Source organism: Rhinolophus sinicus, linkage group LG09 (assembly GCF_036562045.2).
Source record: "Rhinolophus sinicus isolate RSC01 linkage group LG09, ASM3656204v1, whole genome shotgun sequence".
In the NCBI taxonomy this organism is placed as follows: domain Eukaryota; kingdom Metazoa; phylum Chordata; class Mammalia; order Chiroptera; family Rhinolophidae; genus Rhinolophus; species Rhinolophus sinicus.
Window position 1 is genome coordinate 46,206,030 of NC_133758.1, and position 15,188 is coordinate 46,221,217.

Genomic DNA, 15,188 nt, shown 5'->3' on the forward strand with positions numbered 1-15,188 from the left:
AAATAAAGAAAGACCACTTTCTATCAACCTGTTTCAGAACCCACTCATGTAGATGTCTTGGAAGAGAAATAATAAATCATTAATTGCCATGAATAACTAAGGTTATAAGACAGCTCGGAAAGAAAATGAAAAGTCTCCAGAGACTGAACTTAAAGACATGGAAATATGTGACTTAAATGACAGAGAATTCAAGATTGCAGTTCTTAAAAAAGTCAAAGAGATGCAAGAAAACAGACAGGCAGTTTAACGAAGCAAGAAACACAATCAAAGAACAACATGAACATTTTACCAAAGAGATTGAAATTTTTAAAAAGAACCAAATAGAATTTCTGGAGATTAAGAACTCAACAGAAGAAATGAAGAATGAAATAGCCAGCTTAGTTCGTAGAGTTGACCACTTGGGGGCGAGAATCAGTGACATCGAAGATAGACATCTGGAAATGACATGAATGGAAGAAGAAGGAGACTTAAAAGAAATGAAAGAACTCTACAAGAACTTTCTGACTCCATCAGAAAGAGCAATATAAGAATAATGGGCATACCAGAAGGAGAAGAAAGAGAGAAGGGAACAGAGAGTATATTCAAACAGATAGTAGATGAGAACTTCCTGAACTTGTGGAAAGAACTGGATCCTCAAATCCAAGACGCAAATAGAACACGTAATTACTTCAATCCCAACAGGCCTTCTCCAAGACACATTGTATTGAAGCTATCAAAAATTAATGACAAAGAAAAAATTCTCAAGGAAGCCAGGGAAAAGAAGATGGTAACCTACAAAGGAAAGCCCATTAGATTATCATCAGATTTTCCAGCCAAAATTCTACAAGCCAGGAGAGAGTGGAATCAAATATTCAAACTTATGAAAGACAGAAATTATAAGCCAAGAATAATATATCCAGCAAAGATATCCTTTAGATATGAAGGAGGAATAAAGACCTTTCCAGACATACGGAAGCTGAGGGAATTTTCTAACACATGACCTGCACTATAAGAAATACTGAAGGAGGCTATTCAACCAGCATATATAGGGGTAATTTGTGGCAACCAAAACATAAAAGGGCAGAGAGTAAAGGCCTGAACTTGAATATGGGAATGGAGAAAGTAAGTATGCTGAAGAAAACGGAATATGCTAAATATGAAACTTTCTTTTACGTAAACTTAATAGTAACCACTCAAAAAAAAAAAAAAATCCAGAACTGAAATATATAACATAATGAAAAAAGAAACAGAGGGAAAAATCATAGAATACCATCACACAGAAATAACAGACAACAACAAAAAGGCAAAGAAACAATGGAGACACAGCCTTACCAGAAAATCAAAGATAGAATGATAGGAAATCCTCACATATCAATAATTACCCTAAATATAAATGGACTGAACTCACCAATAAAAAGACAAAGAGTAGCAGATTGGATCAAAAAACTAAACCTAACCAAAGGCTACATCCAAGAGACACATCTCAGCTGCAAGGACAAACATAGACTCAAAGTGAAAGCATGGAAATTGACACTCCAAGCAAATGGTATCTAGAGAAAATCAGGTGTAACCATACTGATATCACATGAAACAGACTTCAGGATAAAAAAGGTAACAAGAGACAAAGATGGACAATTCATTTCATAATGATAAAGGGGACTATATAACATGAAGACATAACAGTCATCAATATTGATGCCCCCAATCAGGGAGCACCAATATACCAAGCAACTACTAACAGAACTAATAGGACAAATTGACCAAAACACAATTATAGTAGGGGACCTAAACACATCATTGGCAGCTGTAAATAGATCATCCAAGCAGAAAATAAATAAAGAAATAGCACCCCTAATTGACATATTAGATGAAATGGACATAATTGACATTTATAGAGCACTTCATCCGAGAATATCAGACTATACATTTTTTTTTTCTAGTGTACATGGAACATTCTCAAGGATAGACCACATATTGGGACATAAAACTAGCCTCAGCAAATTTAAGAAAATTGAAATCATACCAAGCATATTCTCTGATCACAAGGCTTTGAAATTGAATATCAACTGTAAAAAGAAAGCAGGAAAAAACACAAATATGTGGAGATTAAACAACATAGTTTTAAAGAATGACTGGGTCAAGGAAGAAATAAGAGGAGAAATCAAAAGATATATAGAAAGAAATGACAATGAAAATACATCCTACCAAAATTTTTGGGATGCAGCAAAACCGTTTTAAGAGGGAAATTTATATCATTGCAGGCCTATCTCAAGAATCAAGAAAAATCCCAAATAAATAACCTCACAGTACACCTTAAAGAATTAGAAAAAAAAGAACAAATGAAACCCAAGGTCAACAGAAGAAAGGAAATAAAAATCAGAGCAGAACTAAATGAAATAGAGAACAAAAAGACAATAGAAAAAAATAATGTGACAAAGTTCTTTGAAAAGATTAATAAAATTGACAAACCCTTGGCTAGACTCACTAAGACCAAAAGAGAAAAGACACATAAACAAAATCAGAAATGAAAAGGGGAAGTTATCACGATGCAACAGAAATACAAAGGATTATCCAAGAATACTGTGAAGGACTATATGCCACCAAATTCAATAACCTAGAAGAAATGGACAAATTCTTAGAAATATATAGCCTTCCTAGGCTGAATCACGAAGAACTGGAAAACTTAAATAGACCAATCACCAGTAAGGAAATTGAATCAGTCATCTGAAATCTTCCGAAAAGGAGAAGTCCAGGACCAGAAGGCTTCACTAATGAATTCTACCAAACTTTCAAAGAGGATTTAATACCTGTCCGACTCAAACACTTCCAAAAATTTGAAGAAGGGACAGTACTCCCTAACTGATTTTATGAGGCCAACATTACCCTGATACCAAAACCTGGTAAGGATAACACAAAAAAGAAAACTGCAGGCCAATATGTATAATGGATACAGATGCAAAAATCCTAAACAAAATTCAAGCAAATTGAATGCAACAATGCATTAAAAATATTATTCATCATGACCAAGTGGGGTTCATCCCCAGGGCACAAGGATGGTTCAACATACGCAAATCCATCAATGTGATACATCACATAAATAAAATAAAGGACAAAAACCATACGATTGTATCAACTGATGCAGAAAATGTGTTTGGCAAGATACAATGTCCCTTTGTGATTGAAGCACTTAATAAAATGGGTATAGAAGGAAAATGCCTTAACATAATAAAGGCCATATATGACAAACCCTCAGTTAATCTCATAATTAATGGTGAAAAACTGAACCTCTTTCCTCTATGCTCAGGAACACGACAGGGCTGTCCCCAATCACCTCTGCTTTTCAACATATTGTTGGAAGTCCTCCCCAGAGCAATCAGGCAAGAGAAAGAAATGAAAGGTATCTCAATTGGGAATGAAGAAGTTAAATTGTCACTCTTTGCAGATGACATGGTGCTATAATAGAAAACTCTTAAGACGCCACCAAAAAGCTACCAGAAACAATAAATGAATATAGTAAAGTTGCCAGCTACAAAATTAATGTTCAAAAGTCCTTTACATTCCTACATACTAACAATGAAATCTCAGAAAAAGTAAAAAACAAAAAAGCAATTCCTTTTGTAACTGCAGCAAAAAGAATAAAACACTTAGGAATAAACTTAACCAGGGATGTGAAAGACCTATATGCTGAAAACTATAAGATATTTTTAAAAGAAATTGAAGAAGACACAAAGAAATGGAAAGACATTTTGTGCTCATGTTTTGGAAGAATCAACGTAGTTAAAATGGCTGTATTACTCAAAGCAATATACAGTTTTAATGCAATCCCCATCAAAATCCCAGTGGAATTTCTTTTTAAAGAAATAGAACAAAAAGTAATGAGATTTGTATGGAACCATAAAAGACCCCAAATACCCAAAGCAATCCTAAGAAAAAAGAACAATGCTGGAGGTATCACACTCCCTGACTTTAGCTTGTACTACAGGACAACAATAAAGCAATGTGGTATTGGCAGAAAGACAGACACACAGACCAATGAAATAGAATTGAGAACCCAGAATTAAACCCACATAAATATGAACAGATAATTTTTGACAAAGAAGCATAAAACATACAATGGAGAAAAGACAGCCTCTTCAATAAATGGTGCTGGGAGAATTGGAAAGCCACGGGCAAAAGAACGAAACTGGACTGCTATCTGTCACCATGTACCAAAATTAATTCAAAATGGATCAAAGACTTAAGCATAAAACTTGAAACAACAAACTGCATAGAAGAAAACATAGGTACTAAACTTATGGGCCTCGGGTTCAAAGAGCATTTTATGAATTTGACTCCAAAGGTAAGGGAAGTAAAAGCTAAAATAAATGAATGGAACTATATCAAACTAAAAAGCTTTTGCACAGCAAAATAAACCATCAACAAAATAAAGAGGCAACCAACTGAATGGGAGAAGAGTTTTGCAAACAGTGCCTCCGATAGGTGACTAATATCAAAAATATATAAGGAATTCATACAACTCAACAACAAAAAAACAAACAACCCAATTGAAAAATGGGCAGAGGATCTGAAGAGCCATTTCTTTAAAGAGGACATACAAACGGCAAATAGACATATAAAAAATGCTCAACATCACTAACCATTAGAGAAGTGCAAATAAAAAATCACAATGAGCTATCACCTCACCCCAGTTAGAATGGCTATCATCAACAAGACAAATAGTGACAAGTGTTGGAGAGGCTGTGGAGAAAAAGGAACCCTCATACACTGTTGGTGGGAATGCAGACTGGTGCAGCCGCTATGGAAGGCAGTATGGAGGTTCCTCAAAAAATTAAGAATAGAATTACCATATGACCCTGCAATCCCTCTCCTGAGTATCTACCCCAAAATTCGGAAAACATTTATCCATAAAGACATGTGTGTTCCAATGTACATTGCAGCTTTATTTATGGTGGCCAAGACATGGAAACAACCAAAATGTCCTTCGATAGATGAATGGATAAAGAAGTTGTGGTATATATACACAATATAATACTATTCTGCCATAAGAAAAAATTAAATAGTACCATTTGTGACAATATGGATGGATCTTGAGATTATAATGCTAAGCCAAATAAGTCAGACAGAAAAAGTAGAGAACCATATGATTTCACTGATATATGGTATATAAAACAGGAAACAACAAAAGACAAACAAATGAAGGAACAAAAACTTATACAGAGACAACAGTTTAGGGGTTATCAGAGGGTAAGGGGTAGGAGTGCTCTAGAAGAGGGTAAACAGGGTCTAATATATGGTGATGGAAAGAAAACTGACTCTGGGTGGCGAATACACAATGTGACATATGGATAATGTATTACAGAATTGTACACCTGAAATCTATGTAACTTTACTAACAATTGTAGCCCCAATAAACTTTCATTTTAAAAAAATTACCTTTTACTCTGCAAAATTAAAAATCATTCTCTGTAACTGCTGAGAATTAGTGCTATATTTAAGTGAATAAACTGAAATCTCAAAGCCCATGTTAAATATTCTGAAATTGATCTATTTTAAGTCTTTTTAAATTATGCATACTTTATTTTATGTCAATTTGTCCAGTAGCAGAGAAATACCAATAATATAGTGTAAATTTGCCTATAAATCAATATACAATCTCTTCTACTTGCAAATAATTATTATAATAAAGTGATGAAATTGAGCCCTTGGTCACAAAGGCTGGGTGCGTTTGCTTTTAGTCGGAATAGAAATAGTCACCCCAAAGTTATTTCATAATGGAAAACCAAAAGCAGTGTTTAAAGAACTATACTAGGCCTATTCTTTAATTATCCTATTTTGCAATGTCAATGCACACCATTATCTGTAATAACCAGTTTTAAAAAATATAGTTATGTTTTGAGCTGATCGAAAACTATGCTTTAGAGTCTTCCAAGACAGTAAATGCTTCAGTCTAACTCACCTACCTAATAAGTACATCAAGTAGATATGGTTGATATCATGTCTCCTGAAGACTTTGCCATTGAAGGATAACACTAAAACATCCTGTCCTAAAGTCCATCAACAGGAACACATGAGAAGACATAATAAGCCAATATATAATTTATTGTTACAAATTCATAACCATCTTCACTCACAAACTTGCATAAATGCTAAATTGAAGATACCTCTTCATATATATATATATATATAAATATATATATATATCCACTATTCAAAAGTATATTTTTATTTATTATGGATTCCTTATTCACTGCTTTTGAGAGACAGATACACCGAAATTCACATTTAAAAACAACAACAACAAAAACACCCTGAATGGCAACTGTTGGAGAAAAATATAAACGGTGAGTTAGCAGCTGTAGTTGAACTACCTTTTATTATTCATACCTACAAGTCGTGCTCAAGAAATACAGTGAATGTCTAAATTAAAAATAATTTATTACAGTAAAAGACATATTGCCATTAATCTCCCTCAAAGTACTCCCCCTCACTTCAAACACACTTATCCCATAATTCTTGCCCTTTCTGAAGCAGTTCTGGAAGTCCTCTTTCATGAGTGTCTTTAGTTGCACTATCATGGCTGCCTTGATGTCCTGAAATGATTCAAAACATTTTACCTTTCGTGGTCATTTTGATTTTGGGGAACAGCCAGAAGTTGCATGGTGCCAGACCCAGTGAATAAGTTAGATGAGGACACAGTAATGTTTTAATTAGACAGAAATTGCCTTATATCAGAAGTGATGTGTGAAACAGAACCTTTCTGTTGTGATCAACAAATGTGGTGAATGCTGCTGCTGAGTGCCATCCAATGGAAAGGCAGGGATCTTCAGTATGGGAGGCAGCAGGTCTAACCTTAGTAACAGTGTGTGACAAGTTTCAACTTGTTCGGTGCAGTCAGTCATGTGTGAGCTACGGTTGAGGGAAGGTGTGTTTTAAAGTGTGCTGTAAATCATCATGATGGATCATGACAACGCACTGTGTCACACATCCTTTCTGGTATATGGTAATTTCTGCCAAATAAAAACTTTACAGTGTGTCCTCATCTAGTTTGTTTACTGGATCTGGCACTGTGCTACTTCTGGCTCTTCCCCAAAGTCAAAATGACAATGAAAGGTTAACATTTTAAATCAATGCAGGACATCGAGGCAGCCAAGACAGCACAACTAAAGACATTCACAAAAGAGGACTTCCAGAACTGTTTCAGAAAGTGGCAAGAACGATGAGATAAGTGTGTTCAAAATGAGGGGGAGTATTTTGAGGAGGATTAATGGCAATGTGTCTTTTACTGTAGTAATTGTTTTTTAATTTAAACATTCACCATAGTTCTTGATCATACCTCATATATTCCTCACTGTGCCTTTAGAAGACCCAGTGAGGCAAACATGTTACAGGTGACAAGTTTAGCCAATCTATGTCAAAACATACTGTAAATTGTAGAGTTCCCCCCAAAAAAGTTTGTTGTGACTTAGTTTCTTTGGTTTCCTCATGGTTTACATTGGGCAGTAGAAGTAAATTGTGCACATACTTTCCATTGTCAGTGCCATCACAATAAATTGTCTGTTAAAATGCTAACTTTTATAGTACTTAGTACTGAGACAGTCTACTCCTGAGGCAAAAACAATGAACTGAAAGACAGGGAGGGAGCCTCTTTTTATTTTCTTTATTGCCATCATAGATGGTTCAGTGTGTAGGGCTCTCTCTAGAAAATGCTATGGATACTCATTTTGTCGTGGGCATTTTTCTGTGTCCTTTTTCAGTACATTTGTCTCATTTTTATATTTTTTTTCCAAATTTTGTTATTAAAGTTTGTCTTCATTAAACTCTAATACCTGACAAAAAGTGACCCAGCCCAGAGAGCTTCTTCATCCCTGCATACCTAAGACAATCCTTTCTAACTGAGAGGCATCCAGTGGCATGGCCATAAAAAGCTCATTCAGCTTCTTCAGGTAGTGTCAACTGGGACCAATAAAAAACCCTCAGTAAACCCAGATAAACCCAACAGACGGAAATAACAATGGAAAGGCACTGAAAGATAAACTGCCATTGGAACCATGGCCCCAAAAAAGTAGAAGACGACCTGCATATTAAATTTATACTGACTGCTACTTATAAAATATTTAGATATAATAGGACTAAAGGCCTTCTAACTTAACAGACAAAATGTCCAGGATACAATTAAAAAACCACCTGTCATACAAAAAACAAAAAACAACAACAAAAAAATCATAATTTACATGAGAAAGAACAATCTTGATGCCAAGAATGAGATGAGTCAGATGGTTGAATTACCTGACAAAGATTTTAAAAAGCTATCAAATAACTGTTTCAACAGTCAATTACATATTCTTTTGGAACATATGGAAATATAGAAAATTTCAGCAAATAAATATGTTATAAAAAATGACCAAATGGAAATTATAGAATTGAAAAATATAACAATAACAGAAATAATAAAAGAAAACTTGGTGGATGGGTTCAAAAGAAGACTAGAGAGGATAGAGAACAGATCAATTAAATTTACCCAATTTGAACAACAGAGAAAAGATAATGTTTCTAAAATAAACAGAAATTTCAGGGGCCTTTAGGTCAGTAACAAAATATCTTACATTTATATCACTGGACTCCCAAAAGGAGAGGAGAAAATCCGAAACAGAAAAAAAACAAAACAAAGAAATACACACCAAGACACATTATAATGAAACTTCTGGATGTGAAAAACAAAGAAAAGATTTGAAGGCAGCCAAAGACAAACAAGAGTTTTTATAGAACACCAATTTGAGTAACAGCAGATTTCACATTTGAAACCATGGAATACAGAAGAAAGTGGCAAAATATTTTTCAAATGATGAAAGAAGAAAACTGCCAACTGCAAATTCAATATTCAACAAAAGTATTCTTCAGAAATGAAGAGGAAATAAAGACATTCTTATACATAGGGAAATTAAAAGAATTTGTCACTAGCAAACTTAACTCTAAAGACTGGCCACAGAAAGTTCTTTAAACAGAAAGGAAATAATAAAATAAAGAATCTTGGAGCATAAGGGAAAAAGAAACAAAATCAAAATCGGAAATACAGGTATATATATTCCTTTTAATTATGAGCTCCATAAATAATATTTGAATATTGAAAAAAGAGGCAATCTGATATTCAAGACAATGACATCTAAATGTGTGGGAGGTAAGGGACCTAAACACAAGTGAGATTTCCATATATTTAGGTGGTAAAATGTTGGTAGCAATAGGCTGTAATAAGTCACGTATGTATATTATAATACCCAGAGTAACTACTATGAAAACTATGGAATTAAATACACTCGAAACCACTGTAGAGAAAATATTTCAGATCATATACCTGATAAGGGATTAATATCCAGAACATAGAAACAACACTTACAATTCATCAATGACAAGAACAAATAACTCAATTGAAAAATGGGCAAAAGACTTGAATAGATAGTTATCCACAGAATATATACAGTCAATTAGCACATTAAAAGATGATTGACATCACTAATCAGTAGGGTAATGCAAATCAAAACCATGTGATCACCTCATACTTGTTAGAATATCAATCATCAAAAAGACAAGAAATAAGTGTTGGTGAGGATGTGGGGAAGAAGAAACCCTTGTGTACCATTCATGATGGGAATGTAAATTGGTGCAGCCACTATGGAAAACAGTATGAGGTACCCCCCAAACTAAAAATAGAACTACTTTATGACTCAGCAATTCCACTCCTGGGTATATATCCGAAGGAAATGCAAAAAGGATATTGAAAAGATATATGCACTCCCATGTTCATTGCAGTATTATTCATAATACCCAATATATGGAAACAACCTAAGTGTCCATCAATGGATGAATGGATAAAGATGTTATATATTTTTTCCAATGGCATGTTATTTATATATGTATACATATATGCACTATGCTGTACATTAGATCCTCACAACTTATTCGTCTTGTAACTGGAAATTTATACTCTCTGACCAACATTTTCCCTTTTTTTCCAAGCTCCATCCCCTGGTAGCAACCCATCTACTTTCTGTATCTATGAGTTTGGCTTTTTTTAGATTCCATATATAAGTGACATTATACAGTATTTGTCTTTCTCTGTCTGACTTATTTCACTTCACATAATACCCTTAAGATCCATCCATATTGCCACAAATGGCAGAATTTCCTTTTTTTTCATGGCTGAATAATATCAATGAAATATGAATAAGTTCTGGGGATATAACATACAGCATGGTTATTATAGTTAATACTACAGAGGGTGTTAAAAATGTATACACATTTTAAGAAAGGAAAACTATACTAAAATTGTAATACTCAATATATACTGATAACAAAAGATGAATACAAGTCATGTTCGACTTCTGCAATTACAAGAGGAGCTCAAAGTGGTTACCATCAATGTCCAGACACTTCTGATTATGGTGAACTACTGCTTGAGCAACATTGACCAAAGTGTCCACTTTTATACATTTTTGAGGCACCCCTGGTATGTTATATACTTTCAAGTTGCCAAGAGAGTAGATCTTAAATGTTCTTACCACACACACACACACACACACACACACACACACACACACGGTGACTATGTAACATGCTGGAGGTGTTAGCTAAGGCTACGGTGGTAATCATTTTGCCACCAGTTGACATGTAATATTGCATAAATTTAAGATATGCAATGTATTGATTTGACACACTTATACATTGTGTAACACACTTATATATTGTGTCAAATCAATACATTGCATACCTTGAATTTATGCAATATTACATGTCAACTATCTTAAAGCTGGAAATAAAATAAAATAATAAAATAAAATAAAATAAAATAAAATAAAATAAAATGGTGCAGCTGCTGTGGAAAACAGTATGGTGGTTCTTAGAAATACTAAACATAGAATTACCAGATAATACAGCAATTCCACTTCTAGTATTTAACCAAAAGAATTGAAAGCAGGTACTCTATATCTAACAGATATTTGTAAACTCATGTTCACAGCAGCCTTACTCAGAATAGTCCAAAAATAGAAACAACCAAACTGTGCATTGATAGGTCAATGAATAAACAAAATGTGTTATGCAAACAATTGAATATTATTCAGCCTTATAAAATTCTAATGCATGCTATAACATGGGTAAACCTAGAAGACATTATGTTAAGTAAAATAAGTCAGACACAAAATAACAAATATTGCATGATTCCACTTATATGAGGTTCTTAGTATAAGCAAATCATAGAGAAAGCCGAACAGTGGTTATTAGGGTCTGAGGGAAAAGGGGTTTGTGGAGTTAGTGTTTAATGGATATGGAGTTTCAGTTTGAGATGATGAAAAAGTTCTGGAGCTGATGGTGATGACAGTTGCACAATAATGTAAATGTATTTACTACTACTGAACAGTATACAGTTATGCGCTGCAAAATGTTTTGGTCAATGATGGACTGCACACATGGTGGTGGTCCCATGACATTACCTATAATGGATCTGAAAAGTTAATATCACCTAGTGACATTGTAGCCAAGGTAAGGTTGTAGAGCAATACATTACTCACGAGTTTATGGTGAGGCTGGTGTAAACAAACCTACTGTGTGTCAACTATATCTTAAAAAAAAAAGAGAAAAAAACTTACCGTGGTGCCCGTCGTACAAAAGCATAGCACATACAATTATGTACAGTACATAGCATTTGTTAATGATAATAAATGACTACCTTACTGGTTTATGAATTTACTATCCTATACTTTTTATCTTTATTTTAGAGTGTACTCTTTATAGTTATAAAAAAATGTTTGCTGTAAAACAGTGTGCCATGTTACAGTGGTAGCAGCCTGGTACATCTCGTTTATTCTGTCTCTTGATTGTATCATTTTTTTCTCGTGCTTAATTTAATCTTGTGTTGTTTTACACAGTAACATGCTGTACAGGCTTGTACTCCAGTAGCAGTAAGCTGTACTGTATAGCCTAGTTGTGTGTGGTAGGCTATAGCACCTAGGTTTGTGTAAGTGTACTCTATAATGTTCATATAAAGACAACATCACCTAATGATGCATTTCTCAGAACATATCTCCACAGTTGTTAAGTGGTGCATCACTGCACTCTTAAGAATGGTTAAAGTGGTAAATTTTATGTTATATATATTTTATTACAATAAAAATTATAAATAAATCAAGAGTGACTCATAAAAACTGTTCAACTAATGCACAGAAAGGGAAGAAAAGAGAAACAGAACAAAACCAGAAGAAATAACAACAAAAACAATGAAATGGGCAACTTATGTGCTAACATTCCAATAGTTACCTTATGTATAAATAGCCTAAATACAATCAATGATAAAAGGTTCAGTCTGTTAGACATAACAATTCTAATCATAAATGTGTATGCAACAAACAGAACCTCAAAATACGTAAAACAGAAACTGATAGAGCTGCAAGGAGAAACAGAAAAATCTACAATTACAGTTGGGACTTCAACACTGTCCACTTAAAAACTGATAGAACCACCAGACAGAGTCAGAAAAGATAGAGAAGATTTGAACACAATCAACTAACAGAATCTAATTGACATATGCAGAACTACACCCAACAGCAGAGTATACTTTTTTAACTGAACACTCACTGAAACTTCAACAAGATAGGTCAGATCCTGGGCCGTAAACCAAACCTCAACAAAATTATAAGTATTGAAATCATAGATGATGTGTTCTCTAACCATAATGGATTCAAACTAGAAATGAGTAACAGAAAGCTAACAAATTTTTTTCTAAATGTGTAGATATTAAACTATACACTTCTAAATAATCCAGTTGTCAAAGAGCAAGTCTCAGTGAAAAAATTTAAAAATATATAGACTGAAGGGAAAAGAAACTCAAAATATGTAGGGTGCAGCTTAAGCAGTGCTGAAAGAGAAATTTATTGCACTAGAAATGAGAAAAAGTCTCAAATCAATCATTTAAGTTCCACAAGAAACTAGAAAAGGATTAACAAAAGAAACCCAAGGCAGCAATATAAAAAAATCAGTGAATGGGTCCACTTATATATGAATTTTTTCAATAAATATATTGGAAATTTTTTGCATATTTGTGGCAATTTGAAAAAACTGGCAGATGAACTGTGTAGCATAAAAAATATATATAAAAAAGAAAAGTCATGAAGGCATAAAATATATGTATGTATTTTCTCTTTCTTATGATTTTCTTAATAACATTTTCTTTTCTCTAGCTTACTTTGTAAGAATGCAGTATAGAACCCATATTCAAAATGTGTTAATTGACTAAATTATCAATAAGATTTCTCGCTAATGGTAGGCTATTAGTACTTAAATTTTTAGGGAGTCAAATGTTATACATGGATTTTCGACTATGCGGGGGTTGGTGCCCCTAACCCCTTAGTTGTTCAAGGGTCAACTGTAGTAGTAAATTTAATTTAACAATGTATAAACAGAATTACACATCATGACCCACTGGCACAATGTTGGTTCAACATACTAAAATCAGTCAATGCGATCCAAGTTACCAAAAAGCTAAAGAAGAAAATATCATATGATCATATCAATTTATACTAAAAGACCATTTGACAAAATTCAACATACATTTATGTTAATAACTCTCAGGAGATTAAGAATATAGGAAAATTACCTCAGCTTGATAAAGAACAGTATAAAAAATCTATAGCTAACATCATTCTTAAATATCATACTTGAATACTATCTGCGTTTCCCTAAGATCAGAAACAAGGCAAGGATGACTGCTCTTACACTTTGTATTCAACATAATACCAGAAGTTTTAGCCACTGTATTAGGCAGGAAAAAAAGCATACAGATTGAAAAGGAAGAAATAAAATGTCTCTATTTGAAGATCATATGACTGTCTATATAGAAGATCCCAAGGAATCTAAAAAACAAACAAACAAACAAACAAACAAAACCGAAACAAATAAAAACAAAAAACTTTAGAACTAATAAGTGATTTCAGCAATTCTGCAGGATACAACATCAACATACAGAGATCAATCATGTTTCTGTATAGTAACAATGAATGTGTGGAAAAGATTTAAAACACAATGACAAAAAATAAAAATGAGAAATCAATCTACTCATATTAAGGCTTAATACATAGCTACAGTTAACACAGTTTGGTATACTGGTAGATGTATAGACAATTCTATGGAACAGAATAGAGAAACCCAAAATGGACCCACACAATTATGCTCAACAGGTTTTTGACAAAGGTGTGAAAACAATTCAATGGAGGACAGGATGACCTGTCAACAAATAGTGTCTGAGCAATTAGATATCTGCAGGCAAACAAAATAAACCTCAACCTAAACCTCACACCTTATACAAAACTTAACTCAGAATGGATTATGAATTCAAATATAAAATGTAAAACTATAAAACTTTAAGGAAAAAAAAAGTCTTTGGAAAATACGACTGAACAGTTTTTAGAAGACCATTCATAGAAAAAAATTGATAAATCTACTTCATCAAAATTAAAAATTGTTGCTCTGTGAACATTCATGTGAAGAGGATGAAAAGCTACAAAGTAGCAGAAAATACTTGCATATCATTTATCTAACAAAGGACTAGTATCTAGAATAAAGAACTCTCAAATTCAACAGCAATAAAAAACTCAAATCAAATAGAAATTGTGCAAAAGCCTTGAGTGGATATTTCACCAAAGAGAGTATACAGATGGCAAATAAATACATAAAAAGATTTTGAATATCATTGGCCATCAGAGAAGTGCAAATTCAATCATAACAATAATATACAACTATGAGAAGTGTTAACATAAGTGATAGTGACAACATCAACGGCTGATAAAGATGAAGAGAAATTGGATCATTCACCTCTGGCTGGTGGGAAGGTAAAATGACATAGAGACTCTGGAAAACAGTCTAGCAGTTTCTTATAAAACTAAATATGCAACTACAATATGACTCAGCAATTGCACATTTATTCTAGAAAAATGAAAACTTATGTTCACACAAAACCCATACATGCTGTGTTTCCCCGAAAATAAGACATAGCTGGACAATCAGCTCTAATGCATCTTTTGGAGCAAAAATTAATATAAGACCCAGTCTTATTTTACTATAATATAAAACCGAGTCTTATATAAGAATGGGTCTTATATTAATTTTTGCTCCAAAAGACGCATTAGAGCTGACTGCCCAGCGAGGTCTTATTTTAGGGGAAACGG

The 15,188-nt window shown here is 33.5% G+C and overlaps 1 protein-coding gene across 8 annotated transcripts in view; it reads right to left on the bottom strand.

Annotated features, from left to right (window-relative positions):
* The window catches only part of DLGAP1 (DLG associated protein 1), an 860,924-nt gene that overhangs the window by 561,855 nt on the left and 283,881 nt on the right, over positions 1-15,188 (bottom strand). The gene's annotated exons all lie outside the window — the stretch shown is intronic.